This window comes from Apium graveolens, chromosome 5 (assembly GCF_009905375.1).
Source record: "Apium graveolens cultivar Ventura chromosome 5, ASM990537v1, whole genome shotgun sequence".
Classification (NCBI taxonomy): Eukaryota; Viridiplantae; Streptophyta; class Magnoliopsida; order Apiales; family Apiaceae; genus Apium; species Apium graveolens.
In genome coordinates, this window is record NC_133651.1 from 178,169,923 (window position 1) to 178,190,300 (window position 20,378).

Here is a 20,378-nt window from a genome sequence, read left to right on the forward strand (position 1 = left end):
TGAAGTATCTCGTAACTTTATTATTTATAATGATATTCAAAGATTGAATCTATTCAAATCTTGTCTTGTAGTCTCATCTATGTGATGAACTTTTGAACTAATTATAACTTGAACGGTGGTAGTTCAAGTAGTATTTGGAAAAGATATAAGTATATTGGAGTATCTTGTAACTTCATCTTTTAAACTTATATCTAGTAAATGATTATCTTATGCATGACAAAGATTATCAGAAAAACGTTGAGACAAGTTTAGATATATCAGATCACCTTGCAACGATATTTTTATACAGTTATACACTGTAACTCTGTGTGTATTATGCATGGAAGAGGACTTCCAATATTTTGAAAAGTATATATGTATATATATACTGAATATTTTGCGACTTCATCGCATTAAGATATCAACTTGGTTCATTTCTTTTGACCAAGACTTTCATGAGTACTATGAGAAGGCTCATATATTGTTAATCATTATACATATTATTTTGGTGGGCTTGCTGCTCACCCTTGCTTTCTTCTTTCATCACACAACATCAGATAGACAAGATGAACAGGACCAAGCTCCCGATTCACGAGCGGATAGGAAACGTTCCGCAGTTTCCTATAGGCGTTGATGTCGCTATAGCTGAGGTAGGAGCTACCAATAGGCTAGGCTTTCAACTTTTGATGTACCAGATTTATGTATATTTATGAATTGTAATAATGGCAAAGAAAATGTAAATTTATTTAGAAAACCTTTTAAGGTGTATTGGCAGATAATTGTGGAATAAAATGACTTGTGATTATTTTTGGATATTCATCTCTGAGACTATAACTTGTGGTGTGTGTGTTTATTGTGGGGTCACAGTACAGAGTAGTTGATTATTTATTAAGATTGGGTGTTATTAAGGGAAATGGAACTCGTGACAACCCGGATCCCCGACCCCGGATTTGGGGGTGTTAGAGAAGTGGTATCAGAGCTAAGCGTTATAAACCTCAGAGATGATGTGACGTTAAGATAATAACTAAGATAATAAGAACTCTTGCCAAGTTCATAGTCGGGCTACCTAACGTAGTACTGACAGTTAAAACCCGTACGGGAACCCTTATAAATATCGTGATAGAAGCGTAGTTCATTATCGTATATGGTAGCGGGACTCCGAACCCTGAGGTTGAGGAGTAACAGCGCGATGATGTTTTATTACTAATTGGAGATCGGATTGTGGATCCGATAGAGCGTCCTAACGCAGGACCGGATGATGTTGATATTGAGGATGTAGCGGTTGAGGATATTGTCCTAGAAGGGATTGTGGCTGAGGAGGATCCCGTGAAGGATCCTGACAAGAATGAATAAAGGACCACTGAGGAATTGATGACCATGGTTAGGCCAACTCCCAGAGGTAGGATTGGCCGGTCACTACCAGAGGTTCGTTCAAGTTTGTAAAGATAGTAGACCCTTTAACGCGGCTTACTCGTAAGACTGAGAAGTTCGAATGGACAGAGAAATGTGAGAACAACTTTTAAGAACCGAAGCAAAGGTTGGTGACGTTCCCTATGTTGGCGTTGCCGGATGGAAAATGAGATTTTGTGAAGTGTAGTGACGCTTCGCATAAGGAATTAGGGTGCTTCTTATACAGCACAACAAGGTAATCGCGTACGCGTCAAGATAATTAAGGGAATATAAAATTCGATATCCCCACCTATGAGCTTGGGCTCATGGCAATAGTTTTGCCCTAAAGATTTGAGGCACTACTTGTATGGAGAGAAGTGCGAGAATTACCTAAGCCATAAGTGCTCTAGTACATTTTCACGCAGAAAAGAGCTCAACATGCGCCAAATGAGGTGGTTAGAGCTAATCAAGGATTACGATTATGAGATTCTTTATCATTCGGGAAAGCCAATATGGTGGCTGATGCCCTTAGTAAAAAGGAGAGACTCAAGATGATAATGTCTTTGAGAGAGTTTACAAGAGATTTTGAGAAAATGGAAATAGAAGTGAAGGTAACCGGAGCCGGTACCGAAAAGATGTTTGAGATTGCAATACAGTCCGAATTATCGGAAAAGAACATATTGTGCCAGAAAAAGTGATGAATGAAGGCAGAGAGCCAACAATTAGATAAAAGATTAATACCAAGAAAAATGATAAGGGAATAATGAGGTATTCCTACAGAATTTGAGTTCCAAACGTTCAAGAGCTTAAAGATGAAATCTTAGATGAAAGCTAGTTTGAGGAATAAGATTTAGAGCAAACCCTGAACGTGATAGTCAGGGAGGTCGCCATCAAGATAGAAGGAAACCATAACATAATGAAGTGGAAAATGAGGATTTAAAATATGTAGGATGACCCCGATTATGGGGAGGAGGAGGGAATGTTCAGACTAAGGAAACAGAAGTCGAGTAAGGAAATGAGACCCGAGACGGTACTCCTATACGAAAAATCTTTCAGGGCCTTTAAGTCGCTAAGCCCTTAGAGTTCCAAGGAACAAGCTGAACCAGTCGAGGCAAGAACCTCGCTAAAGGAAATATAGGAATCATTTGAGATTCTAAATGATGGACGAATCACAAAAGACTGTTTTGTCACTTACCCTCCTAAGAGAGAGGCCACCCGCTGGTGAAAGACCAAGAAAGGCACGGAGCCAGAGGTTAGAATAAACTGATTAAAGTTCAGTCAATTGTTTTCGGGAAAGTAATTTCCAAGGTTATGGAGATAGTGTAAAAGCATTAGAGCCAGAATAAAGGTAGACGAGTATGATGAATGGTGAATCTAAGTTGTAAAAGTTGTCAAGATTCGTTTTGAGGACACGAATCCAGAATGACGGGATGTTTGAAATCAATGCTTATGTTATGTTGGTTCATGAAATAATGATAAGAGAAAGGAATATAAAGGCAATAGAGTTTGAGGTATGATAAGGGAGTTGGGTATGACGAAACCCTAAAGACTCGTAGTAATAGAAATAGAAAAGTATGCATTCGTCAGGATGAGGGTGATTCACCATGAGTTAAAAATTGATGGTTGAAGGCATAAGAGATACATATATTTTATCCCCTGTAAGTTGGGAGGATTCGAGGAAACCTTGAGATAGTTCGAAGGATAAGTAATGAGACGCAGATAGACTGAGGAGATGAGGAAGTAAGAAATTAGGAAAAATTGGATGAAGGAAGTGACCTTCAAGAATATGAAGTGTAAGACCAGGGGCATGATACCCAGAAAGGGAGACGCCAGGTATGAAAGATATCCCAACATTGAGGTGACTGTTGAGATAAACAACAAAAGTAAATAAGGAATTATTAAGAAGAGGTTCACGTTGAACACGACCAATATCTTCCAGAACATCTTTGTTATCGTTACCAAATTAGGCAAGAAAAGCGGATAACCGTTGTTATCTTTTGGAGGCCATACTGATTGACCTCATTTTGAATACAGATGCTATTGTGAAATTAGGCATATACTATCGAGGTGGGAATGATTGAATGAGACACCCTTATCAGGGATATATGACTTGATTTATCCATGGAAGGATGCATGTACTTTTTCTAAAGGTGGAATTAAGGATAGAACATCGGTAACTTAAAATGAATCCCAGGGGAATGCATAAAGGTTGGCATTTCACCATTAATAGGGATAGTATGAGTTTGACAGTATGAATTGGAAAGGATTAAGGTAACAACAACCTTTAAGAATCAGTGGAGAAATTTTTCAGAAGTATATAGACAATGATTCTGGAATTAATAAATGGTATCTTAATATGCCCTGTATCTAGGGAATACAGGAGGGACGATTCAAGGATAACCTAAGAGGTTTTACAAGAAAGAAAGGTAATATTCAAAATTCTCAAGAATAGAAATGTTGATAAAGGAAATATGACGTAATTACAATGATGCCAAGTGGGGCACGTGTTAAACCACGAGAAATTATGGATCGAACCAGTAAAGGTCGAAATTGTTCAGGAAAATTAGGACCTAAGATTAAAGATGTCTAAGTATGATTGGGAGTTAGTCGTGACAGTGATTAACCTCTAAAGACTGAGGCAATAACTTATGGAAAAATGGTGATTTTTTTTACTCATCAGATTTTAAGGAAGACATCTTCACATAAGCAGTGATTGAAATGAGGTAGAAAATTTATTTGGAGGTGGTTAAAATGACATTGACTGTAAGGAAATTTTACTATCAGGAAAGGCCAAAGAGGTGGCCGACACTTTAAAGGTAAGAGGATAATTATAGGAGCTTGTGCCAGAGGAATACAGTAATAAGGATTAAAGCCGTGAAGGTTGTATTATGGTTTGGAAGATTGACATTCCTTCTGATGACTGTGCAATACCCAACCGTAATAGTAGTTGGTAAAGGTTTAATTCGTGTGATCACCATGAGTGGGCTATCTATCTCAGAAGGAACTACCCGGAGGATAATCCCGGACCATGTTTCAAAAAGGACTAAACGAACCTTGAGTTAAGTCTTCTATTTAAGGCATACGAGTAAGAATGGTATTAACCTGCTATCGTTGCTTTGATTGAAACTCTTCTGCAATTTTATCTGCTTCATGCCAGGTATGTATGTTAGGATCAGGAGGGTCTTCATGAATCATGATTGGTGATTATGTTAACTCCTTAGAAGTATTCTATACGACATGTATGGACTCTGTATGGTTAGATATTAAGATTTCATGGAAAGTGAATGACGACCGTAGGTCAGTGGTGGACCATAGTAATGCAGCAATGATTACGCGAGTAATGAGTTGATTACAACCGTGAGAGTTGTATTGGAATGGATGTTGAGATTGAGTACCACTAATCTGGCCGTGGTAGTGTATAAGTTATCATTGATAGACAAATTAAGTAGAGTATCTACCTATTGAATATTTATTCCCTCTTATGAATAGAGAGTCGTATTACTATACGAGGAAGGTTGCGGTGCAAGCATAGAATTCTAGTAACGATGATGTCTAGAATGAGATCCCAGATTCGATTTTCGATATCGAGGGAGTTTCAAAGGTGATTGTGTATAAGCTCGAGGAAGAGCCTGGGTCCATAGAATGATGGACGGAATAGCGAAAATATTTAGGCATGTGAAATACGATGCTATAACACTTGATGTTGATATAAATATATATGTTTTATTCTCCTATGACAAACCTCTATAGTTCAGAGGTAGGTTCCAAGCCAGATATTTTGTGGCAGTATATTTTTTTTCATATTTACAATTCTCTTCAATTCGTTCTTTTCTCTTCTTTTCATTTCATATAAACTGAGAAGAACAACCCTTCCAGAAGGGGAGGTATTGCCGAATGACTATCTATCTGTGTGATAGAAGCCGAGTAGGATACCAGCTATTGTTTAATTGCTTGCCAAGTACTAAAGGATGGCCACCTTCTGTACTAACTATGCAATGTAACAAGTGTTCATGATCATAGTGATCTCTCAATGAATTCTTTTACTTCTATATGATAGATCAAGCTTTCAAAAATAGAAACAGCTGAAAAAGGAGTAGTAAAGTTATGGTGGTATTCGGAATGGAACCACATTCGTGATACTAAGGTTAACGTGGTTATTAAAAGGTTATAGAATGCTAACGAGCAAAAGTATAACCAGTATAATATTAGGAACGGAAGGTAGTAGCGATTACGAACTGGAAAAGAATGGGTATTGAGAAGCAAAAGCTCTAATGTTAAAAGCTATAATAAGAGTCTGTGCAATAGACTTGAAATAATTTGGAATGATCACTTAACACGGATTGAGTTTTCTTACGATAATAGATCATATGTCAGTATTGAGATATCGCCTTATGAGATCCTTGAGGGAAGACAATGTCGATCTCCCTTATGTTAGGATGAAGTTGTAGAGCGTAAGATGCTCGGACCCGCAGTAGTCCAAAGGATCAAGGACATAATAGATTTTAATCAAATGACGGCTGGTAGTAGCCCAAGATGGGAACACGAAGTATGTTGATTTGACACGAAAGGACAAGGAATAGGAAGTAGGGGACCTAGTGTTGTTATAGGTATTCCCTTGGAAAGGAAGGATGAGGTTCGGAAAGAAAGGGAAGCTAAGTCCACGAATTGTTGGACCCTTGGATATATTAAGACGTATTGGGAAGATAGCATATGAGCTAGCCCTACCCCCGAATATGTAGCAAGTTCATAACGTGTTCCACGTATCAATGTTAAGAAAGTGTAATTCGGATGCCAGATAAATAGGGGCATATGAGCGCATAGACATGCAACCCGACGTAACCTATATGGAGCAACCAGGAAGGGTTATAGAGTAAAAAGGAACAAGTGCTCAGGAGAAGGGTTATCAAACTAGGCAGAGTTTGGTGATAGGACCATAATGTGGGAAAATTTACTCAAGAATTAGAAAGTGCAATGCTAAGAGAGTATCCCTATTCATTTTATATCTGATTCCGGGACGGAATCCTTTTAAGGAGGGGAGATTGTAATAACCCCAATTTTTGGAAATTTTTGAAACCCTTATGAATAGTGATTTTGCAGATTATGCTGAATGAGAAAACTTTTCATGCCACACTATATAGGGGTTCTGTTATGGATATTCTGAGATTTTATTAGTACTCTATATGGTATATAAGTGTATGTAAAGATCGTCAGAATCCAATTCCGAACACTTTGATTTTTCCCGCAAATCCACTAGATACGGAAATAATTGAGTATAAGGTAACATGATTAAAAGGATTTAAATTCAAGGATTATAAGAGAGGATCATAAAAGGAATATAATGTATTGAGAAAGGTTAAGGGAACCCAAGTAATAAGATCCCGGGTATGATCCCTCAAACGAGAAACGAGAACGAAAGATAAGCGAACCGTATAACAGATCAGCGGTCATTAGGCAAACAATTAGGAAGTTAATCAAAGAGATTAGAGGGTATGATGTCATCCAACCAATGGGAAGAGGACAAAGAGGGAAGGATGACACCACATGATGACATAAGCATGACATAGAAGGGAAGGAAGTGTGGTTGAATTATGACCACACAAAATCAAGGTTAATTAAGTAATTAACCTAAAACAACACAAAAATCAACCAACCAAGCAAACATTTCATTTTTTCACCAAACAAAACACAAACCCCCCATTTTTCTTCTTGAAGCTCTCGGCCCTTTTCTTAAAAAATGAAGATCCAAGCTCCACCACTTACTATTTAGCAAGGTATTTATCTAAGCTTCCCCATGGATAGTTACATACTTCCTATAAGTTTAAGCTTATAATTCCAAACCAATTTTTTCTATAAATCATGGAAGAAGATGGTGAATAGTGTTTTTCAAGAACTAAAATTTGTGTTCTTGAAGTTTTGTTTAGATTAAGCTTGGATAAGGACTTCAAGGGTGATTCCAAGCCATTCTCTTAATTCTCCACTCTCCAAGGAAGGTATAAACTCCAAACCCTAGCTTTAATTTGTATATTAGGTTGATTATGGTTGTGAGGGTAAAGAGCAGCTTGAAACTTGTTTGTTTAAGAGTTTGGGTTGGAATGGTGGTGATTGATTTGTTGAAATCTTAAGATTTGGTTAAAGAATGTAGTATAGTTTAAATTCAAGTTTTAGGAGTAAGTAAATGGATTATAATGAGTTGGTTTGGGGCTGTTGTAATGTATTTTGGATGGAGTTTGGATTGGGTTGTGAATTGGAGTTGAATTGTGGTTGTTTTGAGTTGGTTTAAATTTGGGAAATCGCGTAATCATAGCCGTCGTAATGTCCGATTTACTTTAGACTGCTTTTGTTCATAAGATTTGGACCCGAGAACTCCCTGCTAGGTTTTGACCATTTCCATTTTTAGATAGTTCATGTTACGAGCTTCGTTTTGATATGTAGTTAGTTTGATTCTGATGAACGGTTTAGGAGAAATGGCCGTTTTAAGTAACGACGTTTCGTGAACGAACCCTTACCCCTTGCCTTACTTTGAAACATAGGTTAAAGACCTTAAATGGTTAATTAATGTATGAAACAATTATGTTAAGTATGTTAGGCAGTTGGTAAGACGCTCGCGAAGGAATCGCCTTAAAACTCGTAATGGTTAAATTATTAAAAATGGTGGAGCCGAGGGTACTCGAGTGACTTAAGAGAATCAGTAAGCGCAAAACGAGTGTTAGAGTCTGAGTTGGTTAGAGTATAGATTTACAAGTGACTTTGGTTTAATTCCAACTTACTTGTTGCTTATAGGTTACCAGACTCGTCCCGAGCCATTCGTAACCCCCAGTCGCTCAGGCAAGTTTTCTACCCGTTATACTGTTGTTGTGATGTATATGTGTATATGCATGATCTTGTGATAAATGCATATTTGTTATTAGCAAATTCTTGCGATATATTGTAGCATGTGATATGGTATATATGCATGCCTATTTCGTATTCTTGATTTATATATCTGTTGGTTCAAATGCTTATTCGTTGCATAATACCTATGTTAGATATAAGCGGTATTTGCGTATACCCTTAGTATAAGGGATCAAAAGGTGAACTTTTTCTAAAACCGGGAGGCGAGGCTCCCGAGTATAATATATATTTATATATATTGATATAGTTTTTAGAACTATTAATTGAATAAGGTTTATTCGATAACTTTATTTTATTTAATGAATATTATTACAAATATTCATTCGAGGGCTTATGACTCCTTTATTTTATTTAATGAATATTATTACGAATATTCATTCGAGGGCTTATGACTCCTTTATTTTATTTAATGAATATTATTACGAATATTCATTCGAGGGCTTATGACTTCTTTATTTTATTAAATGAATATTATTTTGAATATTCATTCGAGGGCTTATGACTTCTTTATTTTATTAAATGGATATTATTTTGAATATTCATTCGAGGACTTATGACTCCTTTTATTTTATTATTTGAATATTATTTGAATATTCATTCGAGGGCTTATGACTCTTTTATATTATTTATTGAATATTATTTGAATATTCATTCGAGGGCTTATGACTCAGTTTATATTATTTAATGAATATTATTTGAATATTCATTTGAGGATCTATGACTCCGATTATTTGCTGAGATATGTTCTTTATTTTATTAAAGAATAAGGTGTCGATAATCAAACTTATCTTTGATTATTCAAATAAAGATAGTACTTTCGTATAAGTATATCTTTGGTTATTTAATACTCATTTCAAGTATAAGTTTTAAAACATCTACTTCAATTATTTTTATAAAGATTATTCTTTATGGGAATATTATTTAAATAATAATATTCAGATATTTTCTAATATATTGGGACTGATTTATTTCATTAAATCAGCATTACTCCAAACACTCTTTAAAGTGTTTTCGAGTCTTCAAAATGATTTTTAAAAGTTAGAGCGGATCCCAAAACTCATTTTTATATTTAAGATCTTCCTTTTAAAGGGGATTTAAATACTCATTCAAAACTTGAGGGATCCGGCTCAGTGGTGTATTTTACATTCGCAACGAGGTTGCTGTTTTGAGAAAACATCTTGATTACTTGCCCATCGTTCGGGGAGTAAGTTCATCTATTTGAGTCGGCATAAGCAACATGGGCCCAGTGGGCGTTCATGAAAGTGTAAGTGGCTCAGTGGGAGTCCATCAAATGCGTAAGTGGCGGAGTGGCAGTCCAGCATAAGGTCCTATGTGGCCAGGGTGATGACCGGTGGGGGATTCATCCATCTACTAGTAGAAAAGGTTACTTATTGGTATCTTTACCTGATCAGCAAGATATCAGGTTTATGCCAAGGTTTTCTCCTTTCCAAATTCATTGGAAATTGCAACTCTGTTTATAATTTTCATAACAGAGGTTTTCAAGGAGTGTATGAAATGTATATATATAGGTGTATATATATATCGGGATTTAATGAAGTATCTCGTAACTTCATTACTTATAATGATATTCAAAGATTGAATCTATTCAAATCTTGTCTTGTAGTCTCATCTATGTGATGAACTTTTGAACTAATTATAACTTGAACGGTGGTAGTTCAAGTAGTATTTGGAAAAGATATAAGTATATTGGAGTATCTTGTAACTTCATCTTTTAAACTTATATCTAGTAAATGATTATCTTATGCATGACAAAGATTTTCAGAAAAACGTTGAGACAAGGTTAGATATATGAGATCACCTTGCAACGATATTTTTATACAGTTATACACTGGAACTTTGTGTGTATTATGCATGGAAGAGGACTTCCAATATTTTGAAAAGTATATATGTATATATATATACTGAATATTTTGCGACTTCAACGCATTAAGATATCAACTTGGTTCATTTCTTTTGACCAAGACTTTCATGAGTACTATGAGAAGGCTCATATATTGTTAATCATTATACATATTATTTTGGTGGGCTTGCTGCTCACCCTTGCTTTCTTCTTTAATCACACAACATCAGATAGACAAGATGAACAGGACCAATCTCCCGATTCACGAGCGGATAGGAAACGTTCCGCAGTTTCCTATAGGCGTTGATGTCGCTATAGCTGAGGTAGGAGCTACCAATAGGCTAGGCTTTCAACTTTTGATGTACCAGATTTATGTATATTTATGAATTGTAATAATGGCAAAGAAAATGTAAATTTATTCAGAAAACCTTTTAAGGTGTATTGGCAGATAACTGTGGGATAAAATGACTTGTGATTATTTTTGGATATTCATCTCTGAGACTATAACTTGTGGTGTGTGTGTTTATTGTGGGGTCACAGTACAGAGTAGTTGATTATTTATTAAGATTGGGTGTTATTAAGGGAAATGGAACTCGTGACAACCCGGATCCCCGACCCCGGATTTGGGGGTGTTACATCATACGTATTCAAGAATTAAGAAGAACATATGTCATCGTATTAGAGAAAAGAATGACAGGGTTGGTCACCGTCCACGCTTCACTTAAATATACCTTCAAAGATCCTTCGAATAACAGATTCACAATTCAAGTCACATCATCACTTCGAAATGTCATTTGGAAATGCCTCCACATTAAATACCTTAATGATTCGACCACATCTTTACTAAATTCATAATCATTGCTTCCAACTTCGTCTAGGTCACGTAGAATAACCATCGATCACGTAACACCTCAATTTCGTCGATAGGAATATTATTCTTCGCCAATCATCTGGAAGAGTTTTCCATTTCTTCAATTATCCTCTGTCTTTTTAAATCTCGAGTCTCATTAAATTCTAATGGTCTCATCAATTGGGTATATCATGTTTTAACATGTTGATTTAAATATTGATATGAATTTTGTCTATCACGTGAAAACTCGTTTAAAATTTTTGAAAATCAGACATTTGTTCGTCATTACTATATAGGTTACTTGTTATTCTTATAATCCACTACTAAAATATCTGATTAAAGGAATGCCCATATACAGGTCTCTCCACTATGGTATATTTTATATTTCTCCTTGGAATCCGCTCGCATTTATTAGTCGACAAAACTTCATTTACCGTTGTATTCCTTTTATTCGTACTCTACCTCAATGCTGACGTCTGATACCGTCTTTCCGATTCTCATCGTCGTTCTTGATGTTATACTTACAACCATTAGTGCAATTCAACATTCCGTTTGTAGATAAAGTCGCACCTTCTTCTTAGTCTTACCTATACCTGATAAGATAAATAGCATTCCTTGTGCGTCGCCCGATAAGTGATAAGAATCTTCTCACAACGGTGGTGCCTTTGAAACTTGCAACTTTGGCTCTTCATCAGCTTACATCAACTTGTTGCCTTCAGCGTGGAACTTGTCCTACTACCTAATTTTAAGTTACATAATACTAAAACTCATCTAACTTTGCTTAATACGAAGTTCTCAAAAGAATTAATCGTATTTTTCTTTAAAACCAAATGAAAAGTATGGTAACATACCCCTTCTCCATCGAGCCGTCGACTCCTCATTACTATAGGGTATGAGAACTCAATACAGCTATAGTGTTGCTATATTCGCCTTTCATTTTCTTAACAATCCTATCTTGCCAATTCCCTATCGGATCTGCTAATCCTAATTCACACTCAATTCAAACTTAAAGTGAGTATGCCTAGGGTCTTTCCTATATTATATGGCCTATTACTCCTATCTTACTCTCACCTATTCTTATTTCAAAGACCAATAACTTGTTGCTCTGATGCTAACTTGTAACAACCCAAATCCGGGGTCAAGATTTGGTGTCACTAAACAATCTTTATATAATATAAAATAATATAAAATGACCCCTTAGTTTCGGATCGTTTACAGGTTATGGTATGAAAAAAGAACCTAACCTTCTATAATTCACGACAACTAAAAATACAGGATTAAATACCTTTGTACTAATTCTCTTGTCATATTTTTCTAACATTTTCGTCCTCTTGCAGCGGAGATCTTTCTAATTTCTGCTGTCTATCAAAAGCTATTCACATTTAGCCTCATTTGTTTCTGAAAGAAATAAGAATTTACAAATAAAGTGTGAGCCAAAAATGCCCAGCAAGTATGCAACTGATTTCCAAATATCAATATCAAAAGAACTTTTCCGGAAAAAATCTTTAAATAATTTGTAACATTTCTATTTCTTTGAAGAGTTGAGCGAATAAACATTGGTTGTTACCAGCCCTGAATTATAAAACAAAAGTGACGAACAATCCCCAGATTCATCTTTAATTAGGGTTTTCTTCGGTTTTGTTAGCATAAAACTTTTCGAGAGAGAATATAGTTAATGGTGATATCAATATTGAATTAGACTGGACACTAGTTCGCACATATACCTTACTGATCGGCAAGGATACAATGCATATTTATATCTTACTATATAGATCCATTCGGGTACCCAGGCTATAACGACTCGTGTATTTTTATTTTATTTCTAATATTTAGAAGTGTAATAAAGGTTTAAGTAAATAAATAAAATGTGTGTATTGGTTTTGGCAGCAGTTATAGATTGTTATTTAATTATTTATGATTGTTGTTATGTGGGATTGAATTGTGTGATTTATTATTGAGATATATGATTTTATTTTGCTTATAAAGAGTGATTTTATTGTAGCTTTAATTTCATAAATACTTGATAATTTATAATATTGGTTTTATAATTTTATAATTTTAATAATTATTTTTAGGACTTTATAGAATTGAGAAATCAATATTTTATTAATTATTTATTTTTATGATTTTCTGAGTGTGTTTGGTTATAAAATCCATATTTAATTATGGAAATCATCAAAAATTACGAAACTCATATTTTATGAAGGTTATAATATTCGGATAATTTTAAAATTATTTTGGGAATTTTCGAGATTCGTTTCACCCGCGCGTCGTTTCGTTTATTCGTTTAATGCGGGCATAAATTTTGTTTCAAAATTTATTTAAAAATTTCGAAATTTATGTTTATTTAACTTCGGGATATTAATAAAATTTTAAAACTAGTTTGGTGAATTTTAGAATTATTATTACCCGAAAGTTTCTCAATTTCGGGATAAAATCCGGGTGTGTAAATTAAAAGCTGGATACGTAATATAAGTTTACAAATACGTGGCAACACCGGGACATTTGTGTTGCTACGTATGCTGTGCAGAGAATTTTGCAATTCATTTTTTTTTATTATTTTGTTTACTTCTCTCTTCTTCCTCCTTATCCCTCCATCTCTCTCTCAATCTCTCGATCTCTCCTGTTATCTCTGTATTTTCTTTACTCTCCTCCCCTCTTTTTCTTTTCTTCTCCTTCGTCTCTTCCGCCTGTTATTTCCTGAGTCGCCGGGATTCAATTCCGCCATCTTGCTCCGTTCTTTTGGTAATAATTACCGCTATATCTCTCTTTTTTCTGATATGTGTGTGTAAAATCATATATATGTATGTACCTGTGTGTGTAAGTGGGTGTGTGTGTGTGTGTTCTGCGCGGTGGTGCGTGTGTGTTGGTGCGGCTGTGCATAGTGTTGTGCGGCTGTGTTCTTTGTTGTTTGGTTGGTTCTGTGGGCTTGTTCCTTTCGGGCCTGACAGTTGGGCCTTGTTGGGCCTTCTCTGTTGGGCGGAGTTGAGCAGTTGGACTTGGTTGTTGTAATTTTTAATTTCGATTCCCTTTTTCTGCAGGAATTATTGAGTAAAATTCTTGATATTACTAATTCGCGTGGGAAATTATTTTTAATAAATCAGTGGAATTTATTTGGATACCCGAATATTTCGGGCACCAATAAATTTTGCCGTCGTACCGCGATGACTCGTTACGAGCGGACGGTGGACGGTGATGACGATGTTCTGAGTCCTAAACTTTATAAATAAATAAGATGATTCGTATAAAATGTTTCGAAAGTAAATTGTGTGTGAATATGGAATTGGTATGGGAATGAAAATGTGGATTGTTGTGGATTATTGACGTCGATTGTAACCGACGGGTAGTCTTATAAATAAATAAGATGCTGCAAAATTTCCTAAAAATATATATTCGTAAATGTACCTATTTATTTTATACGTGTTACCCCTAACAATATTCCGACTATGTGACTATGTGATTATATGTATAATAATAATACGAGTCGGGTTATCGGATTGAGTTGTTAGAATGTGAGGATATCAAGCATGTCGGTATAACTGATTAGGGTATTCTTTATGTGTAGATTCCGATCGAGTTTTTTCAGGATTAAAGTCAACGTGAAAGCTACTTAGGGTTTTGTAAAGCATTGCAAGGCATGTACCTCTGACCATTCTTTTATGGTTCAGTACGTATGAATAGCTAAATGTTTTATTCTCGTAATGGAACATAAACGTTTTAAGTTACGTATCCCCTATATTTGAAAATGTTGTTTAAAATTATATTTTAGGGAAAAGTAACTTCTGAAAACACCTATCTCTAAACGTGATTTAAATGAAAAGAGGATTTGAATAGTGTGCTGTGACAGGATTGATTTTGAAAAAGAGATAGGTAAAAGTGATTTTGAAAACTGGATAAAACGATCAGATATGGGATACATTGGGGCAAGAGTAGGCCTATTGAGGTGGCGTAAGAGGCTAATTCGGTTGCGCGCACTGTATAACCGATTAGTCCAGGAGGTCAGAGACCTCGCTAGTCTCTGACTTCCGGAATAGGTAAATGAGATGGCAGTTGGAGCCGTCTGGTGTTGATAGCCTGATCAGCTGTCTTCACATATCCGCTACGTATCTGATTTGGATTTGTGATTCCCGTAAGGGCATGAGTAGTTGATACAGCGGTTTTATAAATGTGATTAGCATGCTAAAATTGGACTCTGGTTTTTTTACAGCACACTACTATATTGTTTTGATGAATCATGCTAGTTAGTGATATCCAGTTATCTCTGATTTTTATTATAAAATGTTGATATCCTGATTACAGTTCTGTTCCTATTATTGTTACATTACTGTTTTATTCCGTTATTCATATTTTGGTACTGATGAGCAATTTTGCTCACCCTTGCAAACTGTTATGTATATCTCGCAGATGCCTAGAAGATCAGTCAGACCGACCCATGTTCCCGCCCCTACTGTACCCGGCTCCTCTGAGGTAGTTTGTATCAGTCCATGAGGTCTGATGAGTTTCTGAATAAAGTTTGTGTGTGTTAGATGTTGAATAAAGAGTTTGTAATAAGGAGAACCTGAATTATACTTGAAGTTGGATCAGATCTTGGTTTGGGGTCAAGTTAGTATATTTTAATAATAATCTTGTTATTTATATTTTGGTAGTTGTGTTTGGTGACGTCAACTCCTGACCCCGGGGTTGAGGCCGTCACAGTTGGTATCAGAGCTACAGGTTCAAGTCCCTGATTCAGGTTAGGGATTGTGTCGAGTAGGTGATAACGTGAGTCTTTAGGTGTGGGTCAGCAACTCATATAGAGGAGCAAACCTTTAGAGTCATTCAAGGGTTCCGACGGCGTTACCCTAACATCTATTAAATGTTTTGATAGAATTGCCTTGACCTGGTTGTGTCTTGCCTGTATATTTATTATGTTGACAGTGGCCTATTGCGATTTTGAATTCTCCATCTCGGGAGAATCCCTCTGATTCGGATAGCTCAGATTCTGAGAGACCCCCGGATGTTGTTATTGAGGAGACCCCTATGCCTCCTCCACCAGTCCCTTCCTTTGTGCCGAGAGACATCCCTGGATCTGGTCCTCGTCCCCGTTGGGTACGTAGGTCTGTATCTGCTGTTAGGGATTTTCCTCCAGGCTGCGGTCCCAGTTCTTCCATGATGAGACCTCCGGTACCTCCTATGGCCCCTAGTGGTACTTCTTCACCGATCCCTTATAATGTCCATAGGGCGGTGAATACTTCCTTTACCAGAGATCAGAGTCCGGAGTTTGCTGCTCAGTTGGATCAGGTACCTATTGCACCATTCCAGGGTATTTCTGCCCCTTTCCCTGAGGTGCGAGCCCGTGTTAGAGCATTGACCCAGATGGCTTTCGAGAGGGCTAGATCTGTTGACCGTTTCATTAGTTCAGAGTTCAGAGCTGTACAGTATCAGGACCTAGTGAACTGGATAATGTTCGAGCTAGGTTCCATTGGTGGCAGTGGTAGTGGCTAGACAGAGTCACAGCAGAGAGATACAGAGCTCAGAGTTGCCTTCTAGGAGTTCTGTAGTTGTTTACTTTGTATATGTACATTATGTTGTGATAGTTTGTAGTAGGTGAGGCTGCTATGACAGCCAATTTTGGTGTGTACTCGGATAGGTTCTTTCCAGTTGGATTTTGTTGGTTATTATATTTCAACTCCTTTATCTTATTGTTCAGTTTTTATATATTGTGCGTTGCTATTATTGTTGTTATTATTATTGTTGTTTCTGTTGCTGACATTTTTAGATTATAATCATTCACTCAGGACGGATCCAATTAAACCGGGGATGAGAATATTGTCTTAATGGCAACGCTCTCCTGATGGATAAATATAAACTGTTGGAGCAATCCATTTTCTTATATATGACTGTTATGTTTCAGGAGATGCCACCAAAGGGAAACTCTCAGCCCAATAATTGATCTGCTGGGGATCCTTCCGCGAGTGACATGATGAACTTGTTGCGTCAGCAGTCTATAAAGCTGGCCCAACAGCAACAACAATTCCAGCAGCAACAGCCATAATTGCAACAACAACAACAACAACAGCAACAACAGCTCATACAACAGCAACAACAGCAAATCCAACAACATCAACTACAAATCCAGCAGCAGCATGAGATAAGAGGGGCAAATCAAGGTGTTAGTTTTAAGTCTTTTCAAGCGGTGAAGCCCCCAGAGTTTAAAGGAGAAGTAGATCCTGTTGTTGTCAGGATATGGTTAAAGGAGATGGAAAAGGCGTTTGCGCTCACCAAGGTGAGTGAGAATTTAAAGACTGATTATGCTAGTTATTTTCTAAGAAATGATTCGAATTATTGGTGAGAATCTACGCGAGCCCTAGAAGGAGAAGGTCCAGTTCCATGGGCCAGGTTTACAGAGTTGTTTTTGGAAAAATACTTTCCGGACTGTCTCCATAGTCAAACGGAAGTGGAATTTTTGGAACTGAAACAAGGAGATAAGAGTGTCACGGAATATGAAGCGAAGTTTACGGAGTTGGCCCGTATAGCACCAGAATATGTGAGTTCGGAAGCTCAACGAGCGAAGCGGTTTCAGCAAGGGTTGAAGCCAGAAATAAGGAGTGGAGTTGTAGCCTTACAACTCAAAACATATACCTCGGTAGTTCAGGCTGCCCTGATGATAGCGAGTGATCAGAAATTAGCTGCAAAGGAGCAGGGTGAGAAGAAAAGGAAATTTGAAAGTGGACCCGCTAGATCAGAATCAGGAATAGCAAGTCGGAAGTTCCAGCGTTGGTTTGGAAGGAATACGAATAAGAGGTTCAAGAGGCGGGATTTTCCCCAGGCAAAACCCGGTACTACTTCAGTTAACTCTGCCCCGACGAGGATGAGTAAGCCAGTGGCTGATTATAAGGCATGTGGGAAAAAGCACAGTAGACAGTGCCGAGAGAATGTTAATTATTTTAAGTGTGGACAGAAAGGTCACTATTCCACGGAGTGTAAGTCTGAGATTCAAGGAGTTACTTGTTTTAGTTGCGTCAAGGAGGGACACATAGCTAGGAATTGCAAGTCAGTGACCCAAGTTAATGCGGGAAGGAGTGTGTCCCAAGGACCAGCAACCAGTACTGCAAGAGCTAGGACTTTCAAGATGACCCAAAAGTCTCCAGTTCATGACTCTGATGTGGTTGCACTTACGCTTACTCTTAATTTTGTACCTGTTAACATTTTGTTTGATTCGGAAGCGTCTAAATCTTTTATATCTGTGAATTGTGTGGATAAAATGAAATTGATGTTAAAAGACCTAGATGAACCTCTGACCATAGAAGTGGCTAATAAAGATAAAGTACATGTAAAACAATTTTGTCCTAGTTGTTCCCTAGAGATTTCAAGGTATATGTTCCTTGTTGACTTAATACCGTTCGAGTTGGGAGACTTTGATATTATTTTAGGTATGGATTGGTTGTCTCGATATAAGGTGAATATAGATTGTAAGAAAAAGAGGGTTGTTATGCATACCCCCGATAATAAAAGGATCAGTTACCAAGGACAGAGGCAAGATAGGAAGTTCCTCTCAGTAATGCAAGCAAAGAGATTGTTGCGGCAAGGATGAGAGGCGTACTTGGCTCTTGTGGTGGATACGAAGAAAGAGACCCCTATTTTAGATGAGATTCCTATAGTAAGAGAATTCCCTGATGTTTTCCCAAAAGAGTTACCAGGATTGCCACCTGATCGAGAGATAGAGTTCTCTATTGATTTGATTCCTGGAGTTGAACCAGTTTCTAAGGCTCCATACAGGATGGCCCCGATGAAAATGAAAGAATTGGCTAAGCAACTTCAGGAATTATTGGACAACGGAGTTATTCGACCCAGTGTTTCTCCGTGGGGTGCTCCAGTGCTGTTTGTGAAGAAAAAGGATGGAATTATGAGATTGTGTATTGACTACAGAGAGCAGAACAAGTTGATGATAAAGAATAAGTATCCTTTGCCACAAATTGATGATTTGTTTGATCAGCTTAAGGGAGCATGTTACTTCTCAAAGATTGACTTAAGATCTGGCTACCACCAACTAAAGATAAAGCCTGAAGATATCTCCAAGACTGTATTCAGAACAAGGTATGGCCATTATGAGTTTCTAGTGATGTCGTTTGGATTGACGAATGCGCCATCGGCTTTTATGGATTTGATGAATAGGGTATATAAGGAGTATCTGGATAAGTTTGTCATTGTATTTATTGATGACATCCTCATATATTCGAAGAACCCAGAAGATCACGCAGTGCATCTACAGATTGCCCTCCAGAATTTAAGAGAAAAGCAATTGTATGCGAATTTTTCTAAGTGTGAGTTTTGGCTGACGGAAGTACAGTTTCTTGGTCATGTAATAAGTAAGGAAGGTATCAAAGTAGACCCAGTAAATATTGAAGCCGTATCAAGGTGGGAGCAACCGAAGACACCAACGGGAAATAAGGAGTTTTCTTGGATTAGCAGGCTATTATCGACGGTTTGTTAAAGATTTTTCGAAGATTGCATCCCCATTAACCAAGTTGACCAGGAAGAATGAGAAGTTTATTTGGACGGAAAAGTATGAAGAAAGTTTCCAGGAATTAAAACGAAGATTAGTGACGGCTCCAGTGTTACCAGATGAGACGGGAAACTTTGTAATCTATAGTGATGCTTCTTTGAAAGGGTTGGGATGTGTGTTAATGCAGAATGACAAAGTGATTGCTTATGCCTCCAGACAGTTAAAGCCTCACGAGCAGAAATATCCAGTTCATGACCTTGAGTTAGCGGCTATAGTGTTTACTTTAAAGTTATGACGTCACTACTTGTATGGAGAGAAATGCGATATTTACACAGATCATAAGAGCCTGAAGTACATATTCACGCAGAAAGATTTGAACATGAGACAGAGAAGGTGGTTGGAGCTGATTAAGGACTACGATTGTTCGATTAACTATCACCCAGGTAAAGCCAATGTGGTGGCTGATGCCTTGAGTAGAAAGGAAAGGGTGAATGTGGTTAAGATTGCGGAGGAATTGGCACAACACTTGGAAAGAATGGAAATTGAAGTTCGAGTACCTAACGAAAGTCAGGAGCAACTATATGAAGTCACTTTCTAGCCAGCATTGATGGAAAAGATCAAAAGGTGTCAGGTTGGAGTTATGGAACAAGAGTTGGATACTTTGACAGGAGAAGAGCTGTGTACTCAAAAAGATAGTCAAGGTTTGTATAGATTTTCATCCAGAGTTTGGATTCCTAATGTAACAGAATTGAAAAACGAGGTATTACATAAAGCGCATAACTCCAGGTTTTGTATCCACCCTGGTAGTACCAAGATGTACCAGGATTTGAAGAGAAATTTTTGGTGGCCAGGAATGAAGAAGGATATTGCTAATTGGGTAAGTAAGTGTCATGTATGTCAAACGGTGAAAGCCGAGCATCAAC